General features: G+C 42.9%; 2 long non-coding RNA genes across 3 annotated transcripts; both read left to right on the forward strand.

Annotated features, from left to right (window-relative positions):
- Positions 1 to 16,822: 16,822 nt before the first annotated feature.
- LOC309514308 lies at positions 16,823 to 17,319 on the forward strand. The gene is made up of 2 exons (XR_014211909.1): positions 16,823 to 16,904; positions 17,284 to 17,319. It is a non-coding gene; the product is annotated as an uncharacterized lncRNA (long non-coding RNA).
- Positions 17,320 to 17,899: 580 nt separating this feature from the next.
- Positions 17,900 to 23,833, forward strand: LOC309514248. 2 transcript variants are annotated; one of them, XR_014211827.1, is made up of 4 exons: positions 17,900 to 18,004; positions 18,393 to 18,539; positions 20,335 to 21,416; positions 22,012 to 23,833. It is a non-coding gene; the product is annotated as an uncharacterized lncRNA (long non-coding RNA). The 2 variants fall into 2 exon arrangements; XR_014211826.1 differs by having other exon boundaries at positions 20,335 to 23,833.
- Positions 23,834 to 27,481: the final 3,648 nt, after the last annotated feature.

A 27,481-nucleotide genomic window follows, 5' to 3' on the forward strand; every position in this document is an offset into this window, starting at 1 on the left:
GCCACCACTGTCAGTGTGTTGGGCAGTGGTTGGCAACCTAAAGCCCATGGGCCACAAGCGGCCCATGGGGGTCATTTAACCAACCCATGAGCCATCCCCAAACCAAGCCACCCGCTCGGTGAGTCCCCGCGCTGGTTTAGTGCAGCGTGATGCAGGAACTCACTTCTGCGGCACCAGAAATCGCCTCTGCACAGACACTGGAAATTGCAGGCACGGGCGCTTGTCCATAGACAGCTTTCCAGGTCATGTGGCCAGCATGGCTAAATCGCTTCTGGTGCAATGGAACACCGTGACAGAAGCCAGAGCGCACGGAAACGCCGTTTACCTTCCCACCACAGTGGTACTTATTTATCTACTTGCACTGGCGTGCTTTCAAACTGCTAGGTAGGCAGGAGCTGGGACAGAGCAACAGGAGCTCACCCCATTGTGCGGATTCAAACTGCCAGCCTTTTGATTGGCAAGTCCTAGGCTCTATGGTTTAGACCACAGCACCACCCACATCCCTTCTTCTGGGCTTATGATTTTCTAGTATGCTACTATTTTAGAGTCATTATCTGTCCCTGCTTTTGAATAATAAAATGTTACATTGTTATAATATAACAATGAAAGATTTGTTTGCCGGTTATAAAATCATCCATTTAAAAAATTGAATGTCATTTCCTCATTATTTCTGTTTCATTCATTACAACCCATATAATAGAGAATAATGGATTAAATACCCACTTTAATTTCATGTTAAATGCTCCTCGTTTGTCAACTAAAAGATTAGAATTGAAAAAATTACAGGCTGCTTCCATTTCACTGTATTATTATTCTCATTGTTGTTGTTGTTTTCCTCATCAGTTTATGTGTATGTTTATGCACAGCCTTAGAAGGTTTAGGTTTGTGTTTCCATAAGCAATAGGAAAGTTTTACTTTTGCTCCTTCTATAGTTCATTACTACATTTTAGAAATAGACAAATCTGCCCATGACTTTTTGTTTCTCCTTCTTAAATTCAGTTCATCTCATTTCCCTGTACACATTTTTTTTTAAAAAAAAATCCTCACCAAAAATTGTCAGCACTTTAGCATGAATTCCTACTAGTATAAAAATATGGCTGTTAATTTTTTTCATGTTTCTTTCCCTTGGATTATGTGAATAATGAATACTGCTTGATAAATTTTATATATATATATATATATTTGTATGAAATTTTAATATACACATTTTTGACAGAAACTTCCTTTGAGTTTTGTTTGGACAAGTGCATTGCAAAATTTGGAGAAGCACAAATTTCAAAGGATTGCTGTGTTTTGGTTTGCATATTTGTTTTGGAAAGTTCAAATTGGGTAAATATGCATTAAAATGTGAATTCAAACTTAATTTCCTCCTCATCCCATTCCTCCAATATAAGTCAATGTATTACTTTATATTATATACCGTATTTTTCGCACCATAGGACGCACTTTTTCTCTCTTAAAAAGCAAGGGAAAATGTGTGTGCGTCCTATGGAACGAATGCAGGGCAGGAGGCAGGCGGGAAAAGCCACCTCCCAGAAAAGCCAGGAGAAGCCGCGATCTCTTTAAAGGGATTGCGCGGCTTCTGCGGGCTTTTGCGAGAGGTGAGGGAATCCCCCCACCTCCCAGAAAAGCCAGGAGAAGCCGTGCAGCCCTTTTAAGTGCGCGCGGCTTCTGCCGGTTTTGCGGGGGGTTTAGGGAATCGTTTTGCGGGGGGTGGGGGATTCTTTAGCCCCTCGCAGCCTCTCCCGGGAGGGAGAGGCTGCACAGGGCTAAAGGGGAACCTAAACAGCGAGCAGAATCCATCCCGCTCGCTGCCTTGGCTTGATCCATAGCTGCACGCAACCCCTCCGGCAGGGAGAGGTTGTGTGCAGTCTGTACGCTGCTCTTTGGGGCTGGGGGGGGGGGAAATATTTTTTTTCTTGAATTCCCCCCCTAAAAACTGGGTGCGCCCTATGGTCCGGTGCACCCTATGGTGTGAAAAATACGGTAAGTCTAAGCCATTGTTGTCTACTTTCATGACAGAAAGCATCTGCATACTCTCAAACATCAACACTGTGAAAGAAATTTCATGTTGTAGAAATACGATGGTGAAGGAATGGTAGAAAACTGAGATACCAGTTCAGAATAAGCTTTATAGGCTCAGTCTGAAGGATTAATTGTACAAGCAAACAAAATCCACATTTTTGGCAGATTCAGCACAGAGTACTATGTCTAATAGGGTGATATTTATTTATTTATTTATTCATTTATTTAATTTATTCAAGCTATACACCACCCTATACCTGGAGGTCTCAGGGCGGTTCACAACAAGACCACAATATATAAAATCAAACCAAAAGCAGTAACCCAATACCCACCCACCCCACCCCACAAAAGCCTCTTTTGTCTGCCTATCACAAAAGAGACATTTTGAGGCATCAGGAATGAAACCCTTTGAACCAAGCAGAGCTAAACATTAGATTGCTCTGTATCAGTATTGAAACTTAATTTAAATAGGTGTTGACAGGAGTTGTTATGTAATTACTTGTATAACTGACCGAACTCCATAAACATAAATGAAGGGTAGCTTTTCATGTAGAGCATTTTGATTGTTTATGTCAGAGAGAAAGGCATTTTTGATCTTCCCATGTACTTGGAGTTGGCTTTCAACAAATGACTCACAAAGTGATGGAATTTCTTCCCCAGCCTTCTATTACTAGTTTTCATTCCAGCAGCAGCTTACTCTTTTGGAGACAGTTTGGTAATGTCGCTCCACAGAGTGAGTTAATCTGCTGGTGTAAATTTAGTTTCTTGGAGGTGGAAAGTTTCCAGGAACCAGGAATGAACCAAAACCTTTGAGACTAGAGAAACTTTGTACCCAGCAAGTCACCATGTATCTCTGCAGCAAGCTGGTAATATCAGCTTCTCTTTGTTCACAATTTCCCAAAGCACAGCACAAATAATTTTTCCACGAGAAAAGGCAAATCAGACTAACTTAGTTAAGGGAGGCAACTGACAGCAGGTGAATGTTCCTATCAGGCTGCACCTTCTGTTGCTGCTACCTGATACAAAATTAAGAACCTGGGGGATTTTTCAGACACCAAATATGGAATGAAAGTTGATTTATAGGTGTAAGAAGCCAGTGTAACATAAATATCCAAGAAAAGAGGTGTTGAATGCAGGAATGCCAAGACCTAAGGGGAGCCACTTTCAGGAGAAAGTAGTCATAGGGGTGGGAAACCTGTGGTCCTTTAGATGTTGCTGGACTCCATTCTCCACAGTCCGCATGGTCAATAGTTAGGGGTGATGAGAATTGCAGTCTAATATATGGAGGGCCAAGGATTCCCCAGCCCTGCTTCAGGGGGACTGCAACTCCTTCCTTAACAGGCTGAATACCACTCACACAAGTGGAAAAAGCACAAAGTAACTGTACTTCTGTCTTATACGGACTCAGTGTATTCATTTTTATCCAGTCCCTTATGTCGTGGTCCCGTGCTGCCAACCACAGCAGAACTCGGTAGAGGGAGAAGCGAGCCAACCAGCCAAGTCTCAGGGGGATACTTTTCTGGAGACAGAGTCCATATACAGTGGTACCTCGGGTTACAGACGCTTCAGGTTACGGACTCCGCTAACCCAGAAATAGTACCTCGGGTTAAGAACTTTGCTTCAGGAACAGAAATCGCGCAGCAGTGGCATGGTGGCAGTGGGAGGCCCCATTAGCTAAAGTGGTGCTTCAGGTTTAGAACAGTTTCAGGTTAAGAACAGACCTCCAGAACGAATTAAGTTCTGAATCCGAGGTACCACTAGACAGGGTGAGTCTTTTAAAAGAGGCCCCGTGGAACATATATGTACTCTTTTAAAGGAATCACCCTGTACAAGGTTCAATCCAGTCCTAAGGTCAGGAATATCTCAGTTCATGTAGTCAGATGATCCAGGGGTCAAGAAAGCTGAGGGTCCAGAGTCACAAGAAGCAGCAAGGTCCGGCCAGGAATGACACATGTTGCTTCCAGCGACTGACTGAGGCTGGAAATCCTGCTTCAGAAAGCTGGAGCCATCTGGTTCTCATCAGGAGCAAGAAGGCTGATCAGCAGCAGATGGAGTCACTTTGCTTCCTCCTTCAGGCTGCTGAAACAGGTGAAACTGACTCCTGGCCCAAGACACCTTGCTGCACTCAGGCCCCAATCCATTATGTCCATAGCCTCACCTGCATCTGATACAACTGAGAGAGAGAGGTGGGTGCCATTCACATCCAGCTAGCATCTCAAGCTCCCAGCAGTTTCCTATGGATGTTAAGCAGCATAGGGGTAAGAATAGGTCCTCGCAGAACTGCCAAAGTTTCAAGCAACAACCCCCTACCTCCACATCCTGGAATTGGTCCCCCAAGTATCAATGTTTTTGTGGCCTTGCATTTCTTTGTACAGTGTCCTGAAATCTATTTTTGGATGAAAGATGGTTTATAATTTAAAAAAAATCAATGATGCACGAATTATTATGAATGCCTGAGATATGCCTACCCTAGAGTGCAGAGTTCATTTATTTTATTCCACCCACACAGCTTGTGTCCTAGTGAGCTTGTTGTACCAGCCCATCCTGAGCATGCTCCCCTAGGAAAGATCTCCAAAGAAGTCTTCATTTCCTTGATTTGTTTCTACTTGGCAGCAATGCTACAGCACAGCGCTGCTGTTTTGACACTACTGAGTAATAAACTTAATATTGTATTAGCAAACCAGTCATCTGCAATAGAAATAAGATTCAGGATCCCATTGCTCATTGCAAAAACCGCATACCCTCTTTGCAATTTACCCTGCCACTTGAAACTCCAACTGTGGTGAGTCAGAGGTACTATGGGAGTCTTCATAACATATTTTATTGTTGCATGATCTATTCATTTTTTAAAAAAAACCTCATTTCCTTTGGGTATTTTTAATGCTTCAAAATACTAACTTGATTGATTTTTTTTGCCACAGTAATATACAAAATAGTGTTTTAAAAACCCACACCTTTAATTTCCTAAGTGAAGTGAATTGCTGCTTCTAACTTTCATTTTAATGTAAACTGCTGTGGGGATTTCATGTAATACCCATAATAAATACAATATACTACATAATTCACTATGCTAAATATTCAAATACTTTTTTTGGAGGATCTCCTTCTCCCAATATTTTTAAACAGTATTTTAGATGACTTCTACTTTAAAAGGGGGGATTTATTTTACAGCTTAATGCATGGACGGAATTAACTTCAGACCACTGATCTTTGTTCAGAGAACTAAAGAGTACTGAGAAGCAGTATAGAAGTATATACAGATAAGGCAAAATAGCAATGCCAGTTTCATTGCAAGTTCCCTGGCAAGTATGACCGTTAATAGAGCGGCTGTTCTTGCTGAAATTCAACAGATTGTAGTAGCTGATTGCATTGTTCCCAAAAGGACAATCTGAATCCTCTTTGGTACATTTGCAGGGGAAAGGCAGTGATGCTCAAGAATTGGTCAGTGACCCAATTGCCATATGCCAGGTGTGCTTTGTAGAGCTGCAGAGCCATGGGTTATGCACAAATGCCAGCACAGCTCCTTGGCATTTCACTTATGTGCTAAAAGTTCTAGCACCTAAAAGCCAAGTTGCAGAATTTATAAAGTTTGGGTTGTTGTTGTTGTTTTTCAATAGGTAGTGGGTTATGATTAAGAAAAGCTGGGGCCATCTGGATTATCCTTTTTAAACAGTATCATGCCAGTTTAAAAAGTCATAGCTTCCCCCAAAGAATCCTGGGAAATGTAGTTACCGTACTTAAATGTAGTTCCTATATGCAGGCGGTTCCTAAGCACTGACCAGTCCTTCTTAGCTTCAGTAAGGTGGCACCGTCATGTGCATTCAAACCATGCCCTGGGACCATAATGTATGTTTCTGGGAGCTAGTTTCTGAACTAGTACAGATGGTGGGAATAAGTAATAAGATTTGCTTGCTTGCTTGCTTATGTAATTTATATCCTACCTTTTCTTGAAGGAGCTCAAGGGTGCATACATAAGGTAAAGGGACCCCTGACCATTAGGTCCAGTCGTGACCGACTCTGGGGTTGCGGCGCTCATCTTGCTTTATTGGCTGAGGGAGCCAGCTTCCGGGTCACGTGGCCAGCATGACTAAGCCGCTTCTGATGAACCAGAGCAGCGCACGGAAACGCCGTTTACCTTCCTGCCGGAGCAGTACCTATTTATCTACTTGCACTTTGGCGTGCTTTCAAACTGCTAGGTTGGCAGGAGCAGGGACCAGGCAACGGGAGCTCACCCTGTCGTGGGGATTCGAACCGCCAACCTTCTGATCAACAAGTCCTAGGCTCTGTGGTTTAGCCCACAGCGCCACCCGCGTCCCATTTATATCCTACCTTTTCTCGAAGGAGCTCAAGCTGGCATACATAGTTCCCCCTATTTTATCCTCACAACAACCCTTTGAGGTAGATTAGTCTGAGAGTGAGTGACTGGCCCAAGGTCACCCAGTGAGAATCATGGTTGAGTAGGGATTTGAACCCTTGTCTCTTATGCCCTAGCCCAACACTCTAACCACTACATCACACTGGCTCTGATACATTGTGATGTTATTTTCCTTTTGAGCATGTTTAAATGTGATCTGACTCGCCACGTGCCTTCAGCCCTCCTTCTCTTCCCTTTCTATTGTCCCATGCCATGTCTAAAATCAACTGAAAAACCATTGGGAGAAGTAGGCAACATTTCAGGCATTCCCATCTGTGGCACTTGAATTTTATGAATCCTGAGCTTTGCCAATCAGCTTATCTCTGTGTGCTCTTTCTTTATATCTTTATACCCCTTATATCTTAGTGATAGTTCTCAGTTGTCTCCATTATTGCTTCATCTTGATATCAGCAGGGGATTTTCTTGCCACATGACTCACATTTCTGTTTCGAAATTGCCTATACACATATCAGATAAGATTGCTGTCAACATTAAGCCGTAATCCCAAGTGGTCAGAATGATACCTGCTTGAAAGGGACTTGTTCTCGTTTTGCCCCAGGCAGTTGTTAATTTAGACAAATTAATCTCTGATTGCATTCAGCTCCATCTGCCAGAGGGTGTAGGATACAATTTGGGCAGTAAAAGAATCAAATCCCTCTTCTAGCCTCTTGATGTAGAGGGTGGGCATTTGCCTCTGCAGTTTGCCTTGACTTTCTGGAACACAGGCAGAAATGAGAAAGTAACCCAGAGAATAAAAAGCTTCTGTATGCTCAGCTAATAATTTGTACATAAGTTTTTCTGTGCTTCTGTGCAATAGCTTTTAATGGGGTTCATGCAGGGCTTAGTTCACCTCCTCTTTGCGGCCTGAATATCTCTCTCTCTCTCTCTCTCTCTCTCTCTCTCTCTCTCTCTCTCTCTCACACACACACACACACACACACACACACAGCAGCTGGCAAGGCCCATATTTGGGGGGCTTCCTTTGGCTTCCATGTTGGTTTGGGTGGCCTTGCAGGCTTTACATCACTATAACTACAGCGCATCATGGCAATTTCTCCCATTGCTTCTGTGTGGCTGAAAGGTTAACCGACTCATCTTTGCAAGTGGATCGAAAAGGCCTCCCTGGTAGTGAAATGTAATAGAAATTGTCAAGTTGCTTATTCTAGTCCTCTAGCACCATCTCAAAACCCATTGCCAGTTCTTTATATAACACTGATGAGGTTGGGTACTCTAAGGCCAGAAGCTCTGCTGCTCTGCTAATATCTTTCCAGGCACTTTGCGATCTACATTAAAATCCTGCCAGACCACATAACAGCGTGGCTCCTACTGATACACATCTAGTGAATTAGATTATGATGCCCCCAAGATGCTGCTTTAAATAAACATTTTTATAATGCTTTAAATTACTCGCATTTGCCTGTAATCATCCAAAGGTTTTATTTTAAAAGTTTGCACATGAGCTAAATATTGGCTTCGGCTTGGAGAAGAGAAGTGTAATTTCCAAATAGACTTATTGATATTGAAATAAATGGTTTTCATAAGGCTTGTCAACTGTAATGATTAAGGATAATGAACACAGAGGGGAATGTGCTTACTCCACAAAAGTGCCTACCTCTGCAAACCTCTTTAAACTAGCAATGCACATGCCTGGCTAATGCAGAGGCAAGGAAGCTGTTCCAGCCTGAGGACCACCTATCCTTCTGAGCAACTGTTTTGAGGGAAGGGAACATGCCAGCGGTGGGGGGAGCCTAGGGATGGGGGGAGCAATTGAATTCAGTTTGCATTTAAAGGCAAACCTACCAAATCCACATTTTTTTTCTGAAAAAGAATATGCTAACTGAAATACAGCTATTTCTTGAAATTCACAATTCCCTGAATTTTGCAATGCAGCTCTCCATTTTGTCACGGTAAAATGTGCATTTAAATGCATATATTAGTGAGAAATAAAATGCAGAAATGCATAATATTAGGGGAAATGGTATTGCAAAGTATGTCTAATTAGGAGAAATATGTACTGGAATGCTGGTGAACTTTCATGAGGAAATTTAAAAAGTTGTTCGCAAACTGAAAATGTGGAAAACTGAACTTAAGATTGGAAAAACGAGAAACTGAGAAAAATAAATATGGACAGGTTGTCCATCCCTAGTGTAGCTAGAGAAAAAAGCGGGTGGAGCAAAGAATGTGAATCTTACATTTGTGCAATAGCTTTGTTCCCCCCACACACACACCTCACTATCCTTTTAGGCAAGATAACATTAATTATAAGAAAAGCCAGCTGTTCCAGGCCAATGGTCCTTCTAGTCCAGTATCCTGTACCAGATGCCAGTGGGAAACCCACAATCAGGATTTGAACACAAGAGCACTCTCCCCTTCTGTGGTTTCCAGCAGCTGGTATTTAGAAGTATTGCTGCCTCCTCCATTATTGGAGTTCAGAGGCCTATTCCATATGGAAAAAGAAAACACCCAAGGAAGGTGTTGTAATGGTTCTAGGGGTTGCTCGTGTGTAAATCAGTGCCACACCTGGCTGGGTTGCCTGAGTGAACCCTTTCTGTCTGGACAGCCACTCGCCCGTGGCTTTCTCAATCGCTGGCAGAATCCATCAGTGGGCGTTTTTTGAACTTCTTCCAGCAAAGAAGCTCTTTGACGCCTAGTCTCCGCCTAGTCTCCCTGCGCGGAAGCCTTCTGTGCAGGGAGGGTGTGGGCAGCGGAGGACCTGTGCTCTCCCCGCTGGTCCCCGGCGAGGAGTCTTGGAGCCACCTCGCCAATTCCCCCATCTGCCCCCCTTCTCCACTGGTGCTACGCTGATTTCCTTCCCCAAAAGATGTACTGCTTCTCTCCCTCCTGGGACGCTCTCCAGAACCCCTCTGGAGCCCTCCCTCTCCCTCTGGCTCCGATGGCAGTTCCCTAACAGGTGTGAAGAGGTGTAGCTTGAAAAGAAGGCATGTATTAGTGGGGAAACCATTTTAAAGTGTTTTGGAGAAATTATTTTGCTAAAATATTAGGCAGAATTACATACAAATATGTGACTATAAAGATAAATTTACATTAAAATGTTAATGAATCTTCCTGAGGATTTTTATTTATTTATTGCAATCTGAGGTGGAAATGTGGAGAAATGAATTTAAGAGAATTAAAATTAGAAACTGAAACCCATAAAACACAGAACAAGACTTGTTCATCTAGTGCTGCATCTAGTGTAGCAGCAATAACTGCTAGCACATTTACAAAGCTAAGCAAGGTCCAATATGGTTTCAAATTGGATGGGGGACTGTTGAAATTCCTGCACTGAAAGGGATTGAACTAGATGACCCTCAAGGTCACTTCCAATTCTATAATTCTATGTCTCTATGATTCTGTGGGGGTGTATGGGATGTTAGGAGAGGGGTGGGGTAGTTTGTCCACTCTAGGTGGACAAACTCAGCTCTCACTTGTAGCTCCTAAACTTCTCAGCTTGTGACAATGGCCACACTTTGAGAAATGGATTTGACTGGCCGGCTAAAACAGGTGAAGGTAGCCAATGGGTCTCAAGCTCTTGGTGAGTTAGGCTCTGGCCTAACTCTGGCTCTGGCGGATTGAGCAGACGAAGCCAATAGTGGGTCCAATGGCCAAGAAGGTGGATTCTGCACAGGTTGTAGAGGGATGGGGTTTGTCAATCTGGGAAGGTAGCCCCTCTAGGAGAAGGAAAACCCTGATTCTAAACCTCTGCTGCTTTGCAGCTATCCTCATTTGTGAGAAAGGCTTTGGGAGTAAACCCCGAGGAAAAATCTGTAGCCACTGCCTTGCCGGACATGTTTGGGAGAAGAAAAGGCTAAGAAGTAAATCCTACACAAATCCAAAGTGGAGTCTCTTAGACAGTTGGATATGGTGCCTTGTATGCCTCCTTCCAGAAACTACTGCAGTCAATATGGTGCCAAACATATTGCTCTGCTTTCCTTTGGACCATATTAGCAAGGCTGAGAAGGGAGTCTTGTCATCTGGGCAGCCCAGGACTTCCATACACACTGCCCAGGCTTGCGCCCCAGAGAGTTCACATTGGTGCTGCTAACGCAGCAAAAACAATGTGGGAGGCAGCAGTTACTGATCTCTGCATCCACAGTAGATGCTGTGATTCTCCATAAATGCGACTTCACCCCCGGGGGGGCACTCCATTGTCTCTCGAGACAGATGGATGCCAACAATGATTGTATAACTATGGGAGAGGGATACCTATGTTTCCCATAACCCGTTCCAGCCTTCCTTCTATGGAAAGAACTCTTTGGATCACAAGTTAACTTGTAACACAGACAAAGGATGCCTGGGAAAGGGGAAGGCTTATTACAGGAACCCACATTAGGACTCGATTATGGTGTCATCTTTAATAGTATGCCACTTTTGTTAAAAAAAGTAACTTATTTCGCTGAATAGTTTGTGCTGGGAGGTCAAAGAAAGTACTGAACTAAATCCTAAGCGATTCTCGCCTTTCTTGGTGCTTATATTACAGTTCTATTATTCATTGTGAAGACCAGGCCAGCAGCAAAGCCCTTGGCAGCAAACATTCATTTTCAGGCATATTAACTTTTTTAGAAAAGGAAATGTGATTTCTTTAGACTTTAGTCATTGCAATATTTGTCAGCTGTCTATGTCTAAGAAATTAACTTTTTTGCGGGGATTGCTTTTGAATATGAATAGATAATAGAGGTTCAAAAAGCTTTGCTTCTCGAAGACTGACAAATGAGTTTTCATCAAAATAAGTGGTGAAATCTGTGGGGGGAGGAGGTTATTTTATTTTAGTGTTTTTTTAAAAAAAAATATGTAAACCTGATATTTTTAAAGCTATTGCTGTCAGAAAAGCGAATTCTGACATTTAGATAAAGCCAGTGTGGCAGAAGAGTAGTTGGAGAGAGGTTTGTGCGGTGGCATTTTTCAGGATCCTACCATTTTCAAGTTTCTTCAAAAATTAGTTAACTGTGGGAGATAAGCCCCCTTCTCTGTTTTCCATTTCTTTCAGGTTCCCATTAATCAAGTTTGTGCCATATCAGGCAGGTTTCAACCAGCATAGAGACCTGAGAAGGGACCAGTGTGGGATGTGGCACCCTTCCTTCCTTCCTTGAGAAAGAACACAAGAGAGACAGGGGGAGAACACATTTAGAGAAAGTGAGGGGCAATGTCTCCATGCAGCAATATTGTGGGTGACTTGTGGGCGAGGGCAGAGGCAGAAGTGGGTGGAGCAAAACATGCAAATTTGTTGGCTAGTTTCCTTATACACAGGGACGCGGGTGGTGCTGTGGTCTAAACCACAGAGCCTAGGGCTTGCCGATCATAAGGTTGGTGGTTCGAATCCCCGCAACGGGGTGAGCTCCTGTTGCTCGGTCCCTGCTCCTGCCCAACTAGCAGGTTTTTTTTAGTTTTTTTTTTAGATAATATTTATTACTTTTAAACCTTACAAAAAGGAGAAAGGAAAAGAAAAAAGAAGAAAAATAAAAAGAAAAACAATACAGTACAATATATAAACAATACACAACATAACATTAACACATTAAACAAAACGAAAACAAAAACAGTTTAGCAGTTTGAAAGCACGTCAAAGTGCAAGTAGATAAATAGGTACCGCACTGGCAGGAAAGTAAACGGCGTTTCCGTGTGCTGCACTGGTTCACCTTAGTCATGCTGGCCATATGACCTGGAAGCTTTCTGTGGACAAACGATGGTTCCCTCGGCCTATAGAGCGAGATGAGTGTGCAACCTCAGAGTCATCCACGACTGGACCTAAGGGTCAGGGGTACCTTTACCTTTCTTTATACACTCACCCAGTTCTCTCTCTTCTCCATCTAGGCAAGCAGTATCAGAGTTCAAATACATATTCCTTTTGGATGAAGGGCAGGATATAAATGTAATAAACAGGGTCACATTTGACCCCTAAACCCAAGGTTCCCTACCCTTGCCTTATAGGTTTTGAAAACTCAAATCTACCTACAGGACCAAAAGGACTAAGAACCCCTACTCCATTCTTTCATTCCTTGCAGCCGTTTCTTAACTGGCTTCTGAAAAGTCCACAGGAAGAATATGTTTCTTTTTATGTCATCATCACATATACATGGTATAAATATAATCTCTCTGCTTGCAAGATGACAGCATCACCTTTATGTACAAATGAAATTGGCACCATTTGAAAGCATACTTCCTTCACGACTAGAATTTTACCTCTGACGCTTGCTCTTTTAGAGGTAATCAAATCACATTTTGAATTTCCTAAGCACAGTTAATCATTTTAACAGAATCATTTTGCAGAGTGGTCTGCGACTTAGTTGGAAAGGACACCACATTAATGTATATTTTTGCAATCTCTGCTCTGTGGGGACACTGAATCAAGATATTTCCTGTCACATTGCAAGCTTCTTGACAGAGTGTACCTTAAACAATATCCTTGGTTACCTGGAAAGTTTCCAAATGTTTTTGCTTTTAGTCAGGTACCAGAAAAAAAAAATCCATTGGTATTTAAGCTTAAGTTTTCCTTCCTGTTTGTATATTCACAAAGAATGTCAGTCAAGGGAGGAGAAATTTGTGCTTTAGATCTGAGTTGTCAAGCATCCCTGGAAGTAGTGACTGTCAATAAAAAATAAATCAAACCTTGGGTATCAGTAAATGTCACTGAAAGTTGTGTGTTGGTAACAGCAAAAAAAAAGGGGGGGGAGAAAAAACATATCACCCAACTAGTTTCTGAGTACTTGAAAGAGGCTGAAGGTTACCCAGTTCTGAAGAGACATTTAATTGAAACCCTTGGGAGTCTTCAGTTTGAGACATTCGTTATTACCATTTCCTATAAGAGCTTCCATCACCTGCTCCATGACACAAATCTGCTCTTGCAGCAACCCACTTGAGATGGAACCACACTGTAACTCGATCCATCTGTAGTTCATAGCGTATCTCCTGCATCATTTTGTCACAGGGATGCAGTAGGAGAGTTAAAGAGGACCAGTCTGGTGAAAGGAGGAAATGAATATCCATTCAAAGAGTTCATTTTTGGACCTCTAGGGTCATGAGACAAAGTAAATCTAGAGCAGAGGCAGTCAATGCGGTGCCCACCAGATGTTGTTAGACCACAACTTCCAACAGTCAATGGTCAGGAATGATGGGATTTGCAGTCCAACAACATCTGTTCTATAACATTTGTCCAAGGAAAGTTGGGCTCCCCCACTGAACATAGCTAATCTGCTTCAGCTATCTGCTGCCATGGGGTACAGCAGTATAACAACTAAAAAGATATTGTACATAAGAAATGGAAAGAAAAAGAGAAAGGCCATTCTCAGGATCTCAACAGTCAGATTTTCAGAGGGCCAAACTACACAATAAATGCATAGTTTGGCATGGTGTTAATTTTCCTTCTCCTCGCCTTTAAATGGTAGCAACTGAGTTGATGAGGATCAGGAACATGGCACAAGCCAAAGGGGGGTTTAAACACTGCTTACTGCATGACAGTCTCAGTGAAAATCACTGCTCCCCTCTGCCCTTCAAGGTGCAAATTGGCACAGCAGCATCCCCTAAGCTGATACCCTCCAGATGTTTTGGACTACGTCCCCATCAGCTCAGGGGAGTTGTAGTCCAAAACATCTGGTAGGCGCCTGGCCGGGGAAAGGAAGGCTATGGTGTGTGTGTGTGTGTGTGTGTGTGTGTGTGTGTGTGTGTGTGTGTAATCAGTATAAACCACATTTTTGTAGAAATATAGCAAGGTGCTGTACACCATACAAAGGTTAGAACAACAGCATTAACTAAACATCGGGAAAATAACTTTAAATACAGGTTGGCTGAAGGAAACTCCACATTCCCAAGGCTGCCCAGATAACACCATTGTTAGCTGACATCTAAAAGAAGGCAGAGATGATTCCTACCAAACCTCTACTGGCAGGGAGTTCCACAGGACAGGGGCTGCCACACTAAAGGCTCGGTCCCTAGTAAGAGATCACTGAACCCCAGAGGCTTGGGGAACCACAAGAGGTGCCTCCTTAGAGGTTCTCATTGATTGAGGTGGAGCACAAGGGAGCAGATGATCCTTAAGGTACTTTGGTCCTAAGTTGTTTAAGGTGTTGTGTTTTAGCACAACCTTTCAAAACTGTGGCATGTTAGCACCCAAAATGTATATGTAAAGCAGGGGTCTGCAAACTTTTTCAGCAGGGGGCCAATCCACTGTCCCTCAGACCTTGTGGGGGGCCAGACTATATTTGGGAGGGGGGGATGAACGAATTCCTATGCCCCGCAAATAACCCAGAGATGCATTTTAAATAAAAGGACACATTCTACTCATGTAAAAACACACTTATTCCCAGACCGTCCGCGGGCCGGATTTAGAAGGCAATTGGGCCAGATCCGGCCCCCGGGCCTTAGTTTGCCTACCCTGATGTAAAGGGTTAATTGCAAGAGCTGTAGAACTATGTGATGTCATACACTCTGTGTCAGTTATGGCAGTTGGTAAAGTTATGGCAGTTAGTTGAACAGTCTTAACAGTTAGAGCAGCAGGTATGTTGTGTTGTGCTGCTGTCTGCCTCAGAGTTAGTTAGTCTATAAGAGTTTAATCTATGCAAGATGTTTTAGCAATTTAAGTATCACTGACCTGCATTGTATATTTAATCTGCAAGTGCAAGTATGATCAGTAACAGTTGTATGTTATTTAAACTTTAAAAGAGAGTGTCTCGAGTACAGTGGTACCTCAGGTTAAGTACTTAATTCATTCCGGAGGTCCGTTCTTAACCTGAAACTGTTCTTAACCTGAAGCACCACTTTAGCTAATGGGACTTCCCACTGCCGCCATGGCACTGGAGCACTATTTCTGTTCTCATCCTGAAGCAAAGTTCTTAACCTGAAGCACTATTTCTGAGTTAGCGGAGTCTGTAACCTGAAGCGTATGTAACCTGAGGTACCACTGTAGTTTTTATAGGAGGGAAAAAAGAACTAATTAAAGGGTCAAATGGCCCAGGCCTGTCTTCCATATACTTTGAGTCTTAATTCCCACAAAAACTGCATTGATTGTATCCATGGATTTCAAAACAGCACATACCGTATTTTCTTTGTTTCCTAGAATTTCTGAGCAAACAACAGCAACGAGGATGCCAGTGTTCTTTCTTTGAACTCCTGATCCATCTTCTCTGCATTTCAGAGACCTATATTACAAAGGTTGGCATGTGTTTTTTCACATTCCGCTGCAATTAGATTCGAGTCCAGATGTGATTGCCTTACGAGGGAACTCTTGCATCTTCATTAATGCGACTCACTGGCAAACCACAAATCTGCTACAGCATACCTGTCAATCCAATGCAAGTATAGCTTTTATATGGCAATAAGTAGATTCTATTTCAGCGTGTACTCCAAATGCCAGGAGACAACTGAATGGGTTGTGAGTAAATGGAGATGCATCGCACTACTTCAGGCAATGCTTTCCTTGATTTTCTGAACCGCTTGAGAAGCCCTGCAAAAGATTATCCTAACAAAAGCTGCTCAGAGGACTAATGTAACATAGAAGTAGACATAACAGAAACAGATCACTGGTTCCCAGACAAATGAGGGCATCTGCATGGATGGAGCATATCCACTTCAAGAGCCATTTCTGTAGCAAATGATTCCCTGGGTCTCAGCGGATCTCATCCTCTACCCTTTAAAGGAAGAGAAAAAAGGCAGAGAAAATGGGATGGATGATTACTGGTGGCATGCTTTGCTCAGTGATATATACACAACGCAAAGTACAGCACAGCAAGAGAAAACTTTACATTGTTCATAGGAGGCTGATTCATTCTGCAAAAAACAATAATAATATTGGTCTTTGGTCTAACAAAAAACGTGGGAAGTATCTAGGTCTGTGTGAGCAGAGCTCCTTTTTTTACAAAATGAGCATCCCAATCAGCTGTTTTGCTAGGAAGGAGTAGGAGAACATATTGGATCCATCCCAGCACCCATTTCTAAACTGTTAATCGGCCGATCCTGGCCCAACTTCACTGTCTTCCAGTTGGTTTCCGGTGCTGGTTTTGACCTCTAAAGGCTTAAACAGCTCAGGATGGTAAAATCTCAAGGACCACCTCTCCCCATATGAACCTACCTGGATCTTGTGATCATCATCTGAGGTCTTTCTTCATGTGCCTTCTCCACAAGAGTTCTAGAGGGTGGCAACATGTGAACGGGCATTTTCTGCAATGGCTCCCCATTTGTGGAATGCTCTCCCCAAGGACGCTTGCCTGGTGCCCTCATTAAACACCTTTAGGTACCAGGTGAACATGATGTTTGTGTTGTTAGATGAGGCTAAGGGTTTGTGCAGCATTCAAGCTCACACCAGGATCTCACTTGGATGCATTCTAAGAGAAACAGTGCTGAAAATAACAATACATACACATCATATGTTGATGTGCAGTGTATATTTTATATACTGTTATAGACCAAATTCAGGGAACCTGTGTTTACTGGGCTCCATCAGCCTCAGCCAACATACCCAGTGGTAAGAGATGATGTGAGTTACAAAGCAATAAAATCTATATGCCACAGGTTAGCTTAGCTACCCCTCTACTGAGATAGTAATGGATAATTTCCTCCTCCTCCTCCTCCTCCTCCTCCTCCTCCTCTTCTTCTTCTTCATTTTGTTCTGTTTTTCTCCGGTCCATACTTTTAAGTGAAGTGGCCTGGATTGGAACATAATTATCCTTCTGATTTTCTACTTCTCCAAATTTTGTGATATAGTACTCGGTTCAAAAAAATGAACTTAAGAGTCAGACATGTACTCGAGGCAACCTATGCTTGCCAGAAAAGAGACCATTACATATAAGAACCATTTGCTCTGTGTGTGGTGTGTTGTTGTTTTTTGTGTGTGTGTGTGTAATTCTTTTTCTTAGCCTGTTATAGCTGTGTCTAGTAAAACTTCAGAATCATTTGAACTTGTCTGATCTTTCACTGCTTGGTCCAAATGGTTGGGGGGGGGGGGACACCAGTGGACTCCAGAAATGCACAACTTTAAATGAGGTGGTAAGCTCATAAATCATAGAAGTGTAGAGTTGGAATGGACCCCAAGGCCATCTAGCCCAACCTCCTACAATACAAAAATCTCAAGATACCTGCTCCTACAATCTGCTGACAGGAAGCATCTATCAGGAGGGAAGCAATTTTTGTTAATTACCCCTCCCACCCTAAAAAAATCTGCCCTGGGCAGTAAGACCCCCCCCCCCACCTGGGACTGATTTAAGGAAAGTTTAGGATCTTCATGAGCAGGGAGAATACCAGAAATGTATCCCTCCCATTTCTGCTTGCTGATGGATGCCTTCAGTCAATTGAAGGACACCAATTGGATACCACCCATTATACTTAGGACCCCTTTAAAAAGAAAGGGGTTTACATTAATTACTTTCCTCACCATATATGTAGACATGGGTATTACAATGTTCTGAAGGCATAGTCACAAAAAGCATCTCCTCTCATTAATTGTCCTAATTCTACATTGCCTTGCTTTTTTCTCATAGGAGCACCTAAGAAACAAGGAAGCCAGTGCTAATAGATATCTCCATATCGCCCCTAAGCCAGATAGCTTCAGACTCCACATAGATCAGCTGCCTTATCTCAGTTAGTCTCCTTTCTCCATAAATTGTTAACTTGTTGTTTCAGGCCAACTATCTGTAATTAACTTGGTAGATAAATGGTATGAGGCAAGATTTGGATTTTATCTTTTGGGCTTGACATGAAATTGAAATTCCCTTTGGAAGTATTTTCTTCTTTTTGTACTTCATTTCCTGGGTTTGGGGCCAAGTTCTAATTTTCACTTGCTTGCTGGAGCCTGATTTTTTTATTTTTTATTATTTTCGTATTAGTCTAAGACTCTTCTCTCTGATCCACTGCATTTTCTGACTGTGTTCTCAGTGTTTTGCTCTGTTCATTGAGCTGTTCTAAATGCAGAGTCACACCTTCATCTTTTCCTCGAGGCCACTGTTTACATTTATCTTCTTTCCTTCAGGTTAAAACAATATACAGCCAGTTACATACTTACACTGAGAGGCTGAATTCTCCTTTGCTAAAATGATATCAAAGCCCCCTTGCACTTTGTGACCACCTGAAGCTGGTGAAGATCCTACTGGCTTCCTCAAGACATATAGGTCCCAAGGTAGGAGGGGAGTGTAAATGTTCAGAGTAGAACTGTGAACCCCGAAATGATACCTGCTATGACCTGCTTAAACTAAAAAGAGCATGATCCAACCCAATGTTTTGCCCTAATTTGCGCGAAAGCTAAAATTTTGTCATAATGGATTTCAATAGGAAAGCTAAAAATTTAAGCATACTTTAATTTTAAATAATGGAAAGTGTTGTATCTCAGTGGTCGAAAACATACTTTGAATGGAAAAGCTGCCTCCTAATGAGTCAGATGATCAATCATTCTAACTCAGTATTGTCTAAACTGTCTGGTAATGTTACTTCAGGGTTTCCATTTTAGACAGGAATTGTTCCCAGCTCCACCTGGATAAATCAGTGGTGTTCAATGAGCCTGTGGTATCTGGAGGCTGTGGATCACACAAAATTAGGCCAAATGGCTCACAAGGCACCAGTTTTCCCATCCCAGAAGTAGATGATGGTTGCTCTGAATTACTAGTTGTATACTGAAGACCATCAGCTTAGATGGTTTTTAAAAGGGATTGGGAAAATTCAAGGAGGGTTCATAGAGGATAAAGGAGAATAAGACTATCAGTGGCTACGGTCCACTGGTGGTGCTGTGGTCTAATCCACTGGGCCTCTTGGGCTTGCCGATCAGAAGATCGGCGGTTTGAATCCCCATGATGGCATGAGCTCCCATGGCTCTGTCCCAGCTGCTGCCAACCTAGCAATTTGAAAGCATGCCAGTGCAAGTAGATAAATACCATATTTTTCGCTCTATAGGACACACTTTTTCCCCTCCAAAAATTAAGGGGAAATGTGTGTGCATCCTATGGAGTGAATGCAGGCTCCTTGGCTTCAGCGATAGCAACGCAAAGCCTCCGAAGCGCAGAGGGAGCGCTCCCTCCGCGCTCCGGAGCCTTCACGTTGCTTTCGCTGAACCCTAGAGAGCAAGAGGGGTCGGTGTGCACCGACCCCTCTCACTCTCCAGGCTTCAGGGATAGCCACCTGAAGCCTTTGGAGTGCAGCGGGAACTCATGATGTGCTCCGAAGGCTTCGGGTTCCTTTTGCTGAAGCTGGGAGAACAAGACTCTCCTGACTTCAGCAGAGAGGGAGAGCTGCGCAGCGCCCCTTCAGCGAAGCAGGAGGAGAAATGGAAGGGGCTCCATTTCTCCTGCCGCTTCACTGAAGGAGCGCTGAGCGTCCTCCCCCTCTAAAACAAGGTGTGTCCTATGGTCGGGTGCGTCCTATAGAGCGAAAAATACGGTAGGTGCCACTGTGGTGGGAAGGTAAATGGCGTTTCCAGGCATTCTGGATTTTGTCACGGTGTCCTGTTACACCAGAAGCGGTTTAGTCATACTGGTCACATGACCCGGAAAGCTGTCTGTGAACAAACACCGGCTCGCTTGGCCTGAAAGCAAGATGAATGCTGCAACCCCATAGTCGCCTTTGACTGGACTTAACCATCCAGGGTCCTTTACCTTTATCTTTTTTACTGTCCGCAATAACTATGTTCTACAGCTACTGTCAGAGCAACTGCTTCCTGGAAACCACAAGCGGGGAGAATGTGAATGCACTCATGCTCCCTCTCTGGGATGCCCATAGGCACCTGGTGGGTCACTGTGAGAACATGATGCTGTGCCACATGGATCCAGCATGGATCTTCTTACGTTATTAAGTAAAAATGTACAATATGTCACACTGTTGCCACTCTATGATTGCAGCCATAGTCAAAGTAACTGTTTTACAGAAGGCATTCTAGTATGACCCACAAAAAATAAAGTAATTGTGCATTATTTTATGTTGTTTAGTGAATCAGCCTGCAAGCTCCACTGCTGGGCAGTATTTAAATCTTTTAAATTAAGAAGAGTGACAGATTAAACTGATTTACTATGCCAAGTTGGCGAAATTAACTGGGAAAATTTGGAACCAGCAAGACCAGACTTTCCTGAAAGACTGGAAGAAATTTCTGATATATTTGAAAGACAATTTTAATCAATTGACATCACTCGTAGGGTTGCAAGAAGTTTTGTAAGGAGAACCATATGAATTATTACAAAAGAAGACCAAGAAGGAGTTTATTTAGGATATGGGTTTTATAGCAATAACTATTAAAATAAAATGCAAAATCAGAAAGAAAGTTAGAATACCATTAGTCGAGGTTGACGGAAATCTCTGGCTGTGATAGCCGAACGTTTGTTATGTTGTACAGGATGAGATGTTATGTTTGGAAAATACGTGCAAAACCCAATAAAAATTATATTTTAAAAAATCTTTTAAATTAACAAAATAAGATACTTTTACATTCTTCTGTTTTCAGTGGAAGAGAAGCTGAATGTATGAGCATTTCTTTAAAGTCTTGCAGAATAGATGTCTATATGGTTTTGCCTTCAATCTCTTCTTTGAAATGTGAATTCCTGTTTCAGAAAGCCTGTATAGCTTTTCAGTATAGCATTGGGGACAAGAGTTCAGCATTCTTTTTAAAGAGTTTAGTTTCTACAACTGTTCATGACCGGATATCCTACAGCTATAAATATTTAGTTGTGGAAAGTAGGCTTCCCATTTTGGTATTGTGTATTTGATGCACAGCTGAGAGGTATTGGAACGGCATAAGAATAATTAAATGTTTGAGTTTTAGTTAATGTACTCAAGCCAATATATCCTGAAGGACAAAAGGCTGGAATAACATTTCCCTGTAGCAGTAAATATTGAAAGGTGCATACATTCCTATCATTGTGGTGGTGATTAGAGTTGCATTGTACAAAATGTTTCAAAAGGCAATTTTTATCACATCATTACTAATATATAGATCTGAAGGTGAGGGCTGTTTGCAAAGAAGAACTCTTTGGGATTTCAGCAGACCTGAAATTTAGCTGCAATAACTGGGAGTCAGGTATACACCTTAATGAAAAATGTATAACTAGATATTTACAAGTGCAGAACACAGAAACATAGAATCATAGAACTGGAGAGTTGGAGGTAACGCTGAGGCTCATCTAGTCTGACCCTGGAATCTTAACTAAAGCATCCATGACAGATGGCCATCCAACCTTTGATTAAATACCTCCAAGTAAGGAGGGTCCACCACCTTCCAAGTGTACTCCAGCTGTGGTCTGAATGGAAAAGACCAGTACTATGACTTTCCTGGATCTGGACACCATACTGCTGTTGATGCAGCCTAGAATAGCATTAGCTTTTTTGCTGCATCACACTGTTGACTCATGTCAAGGTTGTGGTCTACTAAGAACCCCTAGATATTCTTCACATATACTATTGGCAAGCCAGGTGTCCCCCATATAATATTTGTGCAGCTGGTTATTCCTGCGTAAGTGAGCCAACTGCTTACTCATTCACTAACCAAGTTTTCTTTAACCTTGTGTAAGAAATAGGCATGCACACACAAAATCACATATCTCAATTGTGAAGTAATGTGTGATGCGGGTGTTAGGTGTGACTAATGTATGCATGTTGATCCAAATTATGTGAAGCTTTCTCAAAAGAAATGACAGCACAAGCTGGATCTTCAATCAGGCAGTTTCAAGACAGAATCTGCTCTATCTAAAGCAACTTGGATAGATACTTGACAAGCCTTTCCTTGGTTGTTTAGGTAGAAAATATGAGCTGCTTCATGAAAACAGAAAGTGATCTACACAAATTGTTCAGCTATAGGCATACATCCTTCTAAAGATAACTGCAGTGCCATCACTTTCTACAGGAGATTAAATTCTGAAATATGTCAGAGTTGAATAATTCTGAATAAAAGTGTTGCAGGAAAGAAAGAAAGAAAGAAAGAAAGAAAGAAAGAAAGAAAGAAAGAAAGATCATGAGCCACCACAAAGCATGCAACAAATGCAAGGACATCAGAGTACCACTTAGGTCAATAGCCAATCAGATTTGACTATGTAGCAGTGGTAAGAGCAAACAAAACCAATGCTGTATTCTCAGGATGCAATGTAATGTGTCCTCATTGCTGAGGCAATCGAGTTGACACCTCCTGCCATACCAGATTGCTTCATCATGGAGCATTCATTGCTTGTCCTCACAGCACAGCTTGGCAAAGCAAGGAGCATTGGCCTAGTTGCCTTGGCAATGTGGGAGCTTGTTCTTTGCCTTGCTGTGATGTAAGGGCAATGAAACAAATGCAGTTCAGAGTGGCGAGACAGGATGTTGATCCAGTTACTTTGGTGATGGAAACACTTCTGTGAAAATTCTGTATGTGTGATGTTTTGATGAAGCTCATTGGTTTGATTAGCTCAGCTCTCTTCTTGACTATAAGATGGCCTATCTTGCTTCTCATCATCTTAAACTACTTCACCTTACAGCGGAACCTAATTATTCTTTCTGCAGTACAGCAGTACAGCAACTCTCCTTCCCAGTTACACTTCACATTACAGTTCCAGTACATTGGATAGCTCCCAAGAGTAGTTTTCATGTCTGCCAAAATGTGAGGGCAATTTATCTAGCTGAATAATATAAATGACCAAACACCCCATGGATCTGTAAACAAACCTTTGAACTGCAGAGCCAGTTCCAGAACGCTCGATTCACCATCTTTCCTGGGAGTTGCCTTCATGTCATTAAATACTTCTCTGCACACAACTTTGAAGAAAGGAGAGGTGAGTTGCTGTTGGTACCTCAAAGGACATGTTGAGAGAAGCAACTCTCAGATTTAAGGAACAGCTCAACCTCAATATATCCATTTCAGCTAAAGTGGCACAAAATGGTGACTTGAGATTCTGGCGATGTGACTAAAACCTGGCAGCATTTGCTGGTTTGTCCTGGCAATGTACAGGGAAAGAATGACCCAAGACAGGCAGTCAAAAATGGCACACAAAGACACGGATGTCAGTTATCACCGCTGTTGTTCATTCTGGTACTGGAAGTACTCACGAGGAAAGTAAGAGAAAATAAAGAAATATTGGGAATAAAAGTAAAAAGAAGTGAGCATAAATTGAAAGCCTTTGGGATGATCCGGTAATCACTGTGGAAGATCCTAAAATCTCCCTCCCAAAAGTAATGAACATAATACAAGAGTTTGGACAAGTGACAGGATTTAAATTAAACAAAAATAAGACCAAACTGCTATTTAAAAACCTTAAAGAACATGAGAGGAAAGAAGTAACAGAAATGATAGGAGTAGAAGCATATAAAAAGGTAAAATATTTGGGTGTATGGATAACAGCAAAAAACATAAACACATATAAAAATGAACAGAAGAAGTGTTGGAGGTGTGAAGCTGAAGGTACTTTTTACCATATGTGGTGGGATTGTAGAAATGTAAAAATGTATTGGGAAATGATATACAATGAATTGGAAAAAATGTTGAAAATGACATTTGTTAAACAACCAGAAGCTTTCCTGTTATGTATTTTAGGTCAAGATCTGCCGAAAGAGAAGAGGACATTATTCATGTATGCTACTATGGCGGTGAGAATTTTGGTAGCACAAAACTGGAAGACTAGAGAAATTCCAACAAAAGAACAATGGCAAGAGAAATTGATGAACTACGCAGAAATGGCAAAATTGACAGATAGACTACGAGAAAAGGACAACAGTGACTTTGAAAAAGAGTGGGAACCTTTTATATTATATTTGCAGAAACAAAAAAGGAAAACCGACTTGATGGCAGGATTTAAATAAACATACACACTTTTTAAAATATAGAACATGTAAAACAAAGAAGAAACGATATGGTGAATTGGTGGAAACAGCAGTATATGATAAGGGAGCTGGGGAAACCTGGGAGGAAAGGGGATGAAGATTTGTAACATGTATGTTATTGATATGTTTGTTAAAATACAAAAGAAAGTTAATAAAAATTTATTTTTTAAAAAATGGCACCCAGGGAGGTCAGTAGAAAGCCAAGCTTTAAAATCGGGATGCCTTTTGTTCTTCAGAAAGATAAAAGGTTTATCCACCCTTACCTTTAGCCCTGCTCTTTCCAGGCACAGGTCTGCACTAGAAAGCTCTGTGTCTGTTTGTTTGTTGCCCCAGAGCTTTCCTCGTGAAAACTTGCTCTTAAGTGCTCCGTAGCAACAAACATCAATGTGAGCTTTCCTTGGATTGCTGTTTGCTCTGATTGAGATTTAAAGAGTGGGTCTTCATGGGAAAGCTGCAGAGATTGAAAAAAATAAAATAAAAGGTACTGAGACATGAAGTTTTAAAGCGCAGACCATACCTGGAAAGAACTGTCAGGGACTGGAGGAGTGGTGGACGGCTCCAGCCGAAGAACCCCCTAGGTAAGTAGCAGAGGAGGAAGGCTCACAACCTGGATTGTGGTGATGGTACTCTGAAGACAGGTCAGAGGAGGGTGGAGGCTGGGAGGTGGAAGAAATGACAGGCTCAAGGGAAAGAGCCAGAGGCAGAAAGCCCTTCAAGGACACGACAAGGTGCAGAGGGAGATACCTCAGGTCCCAGACCTAAAAGAGAGGAGGAAGGGACAGCAGCTGCAACAGATTTGCAGCAACTGCCCTGTCCCACTGTAGTAAGCTCCCCTCCCCTTTTTGACTCCAAGGTCAACACAGGGGTTTGCATGCAGTTGAAAAGAAAGCTCAGAAAGTCCATAGGAGGTTCCCTTGTTGCCAGAGTTTATGCTGGCTTGGGAGACATCTAGAGAAGGAGGTTTAGGAGGAGGGAGGAGGGGCCAAGAGTTAGTCTTGGCAACATTGCCACTTGGGGCAGTTGTGCCTGGGTTCTCTTTGCTTGTATACTATTTTCTTAAATCAAAGCTGACTTTACTTTGAGTTTCTAAGTCTTCATTCTGACTTGCTGCTGAACCAGCCCTGAAAAGAGTGGAGGAAAGGTACGTGTGGATAAGCCCAAACAGGAGACAGGCTGCAGTGCATTGACTGAACACATGCTTTATATACAGATGCTTAAAATGCATTATGGTTAGTCTTCCTGCTTTCCAGCTAAAAGTGAATGATAGCAAGTGACTGAAGCAACCTTTGCTGAAGTCCTTGGAAAATTAACCACCAGAATAGGCAGAACTGGATTTGATGGACCAATCACCTGATGAAGGCTGCAAATATTTCAGTGGTGCGCCTATTGTTTTCCAACTGTCATATCTCTTAATTTTCCTGGCTAATCCTTTCCTAGCTACGGAGCTCTGTTAAATAGAGTAGAAGCAATTTCTCCTGTCACAATAATCTCCATTTAGATTTAGTAAGAAACCTTGAGGACCTCAATTGCTGCTGGCTGATTAGCTGGAAGCTGAATTGCACTTAATAAAACCTCTCTTCCCCCACTGATTAAAAGCCCCACACTCGTCGCTTAGTGCTATGATGATGGTCCTCTCTCAACAGGGTAGATGAGGGATAGATCACTGTGGGGGAGAGAGCATTTCTGTCCATGTTTTGGACAGTGATGCTCCTGTTTTCTGTTTTCAAATTATCATCATCATCCCCTTGGGATATGAGCAGGTCAACACTGGAGAATTGTGGAAGGGAAGCAAACAAGGTGTGATCCATGCTGCCACATGTGTCATTGGGTGCAATATAGGAGCATGGTTAGCTGCTGTCAGGGGATGATTAGCTGCTTGTGCTTAAAATTGTGCCCCCTCAGAGTTTGTGCGGCTCCACAAACCTCTGTGTGTGACAGAGCTCCTCAGACATGTCTGCTCTAGTCACTAGTAGAGTCTGACAGTGGCTGCCTGCGGAAGCGTTTCCAGCAAAGAAGCTCCTTAACGGAAACGCGTCTCCTGGACTCACGACGTGGCAGCTTCCGGCGAAGTATGGGTCTCCCTACAGTTGCTTCTGACACCTCCCCGCTATTTTCGCTGGACGTGTCTCTCACCCCTTTCTCTCCCCTGCTGTTTCCTGCCTGGGCTGCTGCGTCTCTCTCAGCATTACTGAGATCCTCCTCCAGAGACCCCTCGCTCCCCCTGCTGGTCCCTGCTTTGGCTGCTGACTCTCTCCCAGTCTCTGGGAGCCCTACCAACTCCCTTTCCTCTGATGTCAGTTCCCTGACATCCACCTCCCCTCCAGGGCCCCCTCCCCCCCCGCCCCTACTCTCTCCTCTGGGCGGTGAGGAGCTGAAACCCCGAAAAGAATCCTCTTCATCTTCAGACGTCTCGAACATTTCCCTCCATCGGTCTTCGTTCCGGCTCGCTGAATCCTCCTCCGCCTCGGAATCAGAGAACCCCTCCAACTCTTCTTCTTCGTCGGTGGTGGCGAAGTATTCCCTCCGGAACCTCGCCACTGGCTGAGGTTTACGAGGGAATCTCTGATGAAAAGTTTCTATCAAAACCTCGTCATCTACATCCTCTGCCATGACCCAGGTGTTTTCCGACTCCGGCTCCCCTTCCCACATTACCAAATACTCTACTTGATCTCCCTTCCACCTGGAATCGAGAATCTCCGCTACATGGTAGCTGTGTTCTTTTTCCTCCATAGCTGGTCCCCTATTGACCCTCCCTTCTCTGTCCCCTTTATACGGTGACAGCAACGACCTGTGGAACACTGGGTGCAGCTTCATGTGGTTCGGTAACCGGAGTCTGAAAGCCACTGGGTTGACCTGCTGCGTGACTTCAAATGGGCCCAGCCTTTTGGGTCTTAACTTCTTACAACCCCCTTTGAATGGTAACCCTTGGGTGGACAGCCACACCTGGTCCCCCACCCTAATGCTTTCCCCTTCCCTTCTGGTTTTGTCTGCCTGCCTCTTATATTCCTCCTTCGCCCTGTTTAAATTAAGTTGGAGCTGGCGATGGATCGCTTCCATTTCTTCAACGAACTGTTCTGCAGCTGGAACGCTCCAGTTCTCCCCTTCCCCCCCTGGGAAGGCTCGGGGATGACACCCGTGATTAGCCAAAAAGGGGCTCATCCCCGTGGACACGTTCTCTGCATTGTTGTAGGCAAATTCTGCCAACGCCAGCTTCTCCACCCAATCATTCTCTCTGTCATTCACATAACACCTCAAATATTGCTGGAGGACACCATTAGCTCTTTCCGCCTGCCCGTT

This window comes from Podarcis vaucheri (genome assembly GCF_965113315.1).
Source record: "Podarcis vaucheri genome assembly, chromosome: 11".
Lineage (NCBI taxonomy): Eukaryota > Metazoa > Chordata > Lepidosauria > Squamata > Lacertidae > Podarcis > Podarcis vaucheri.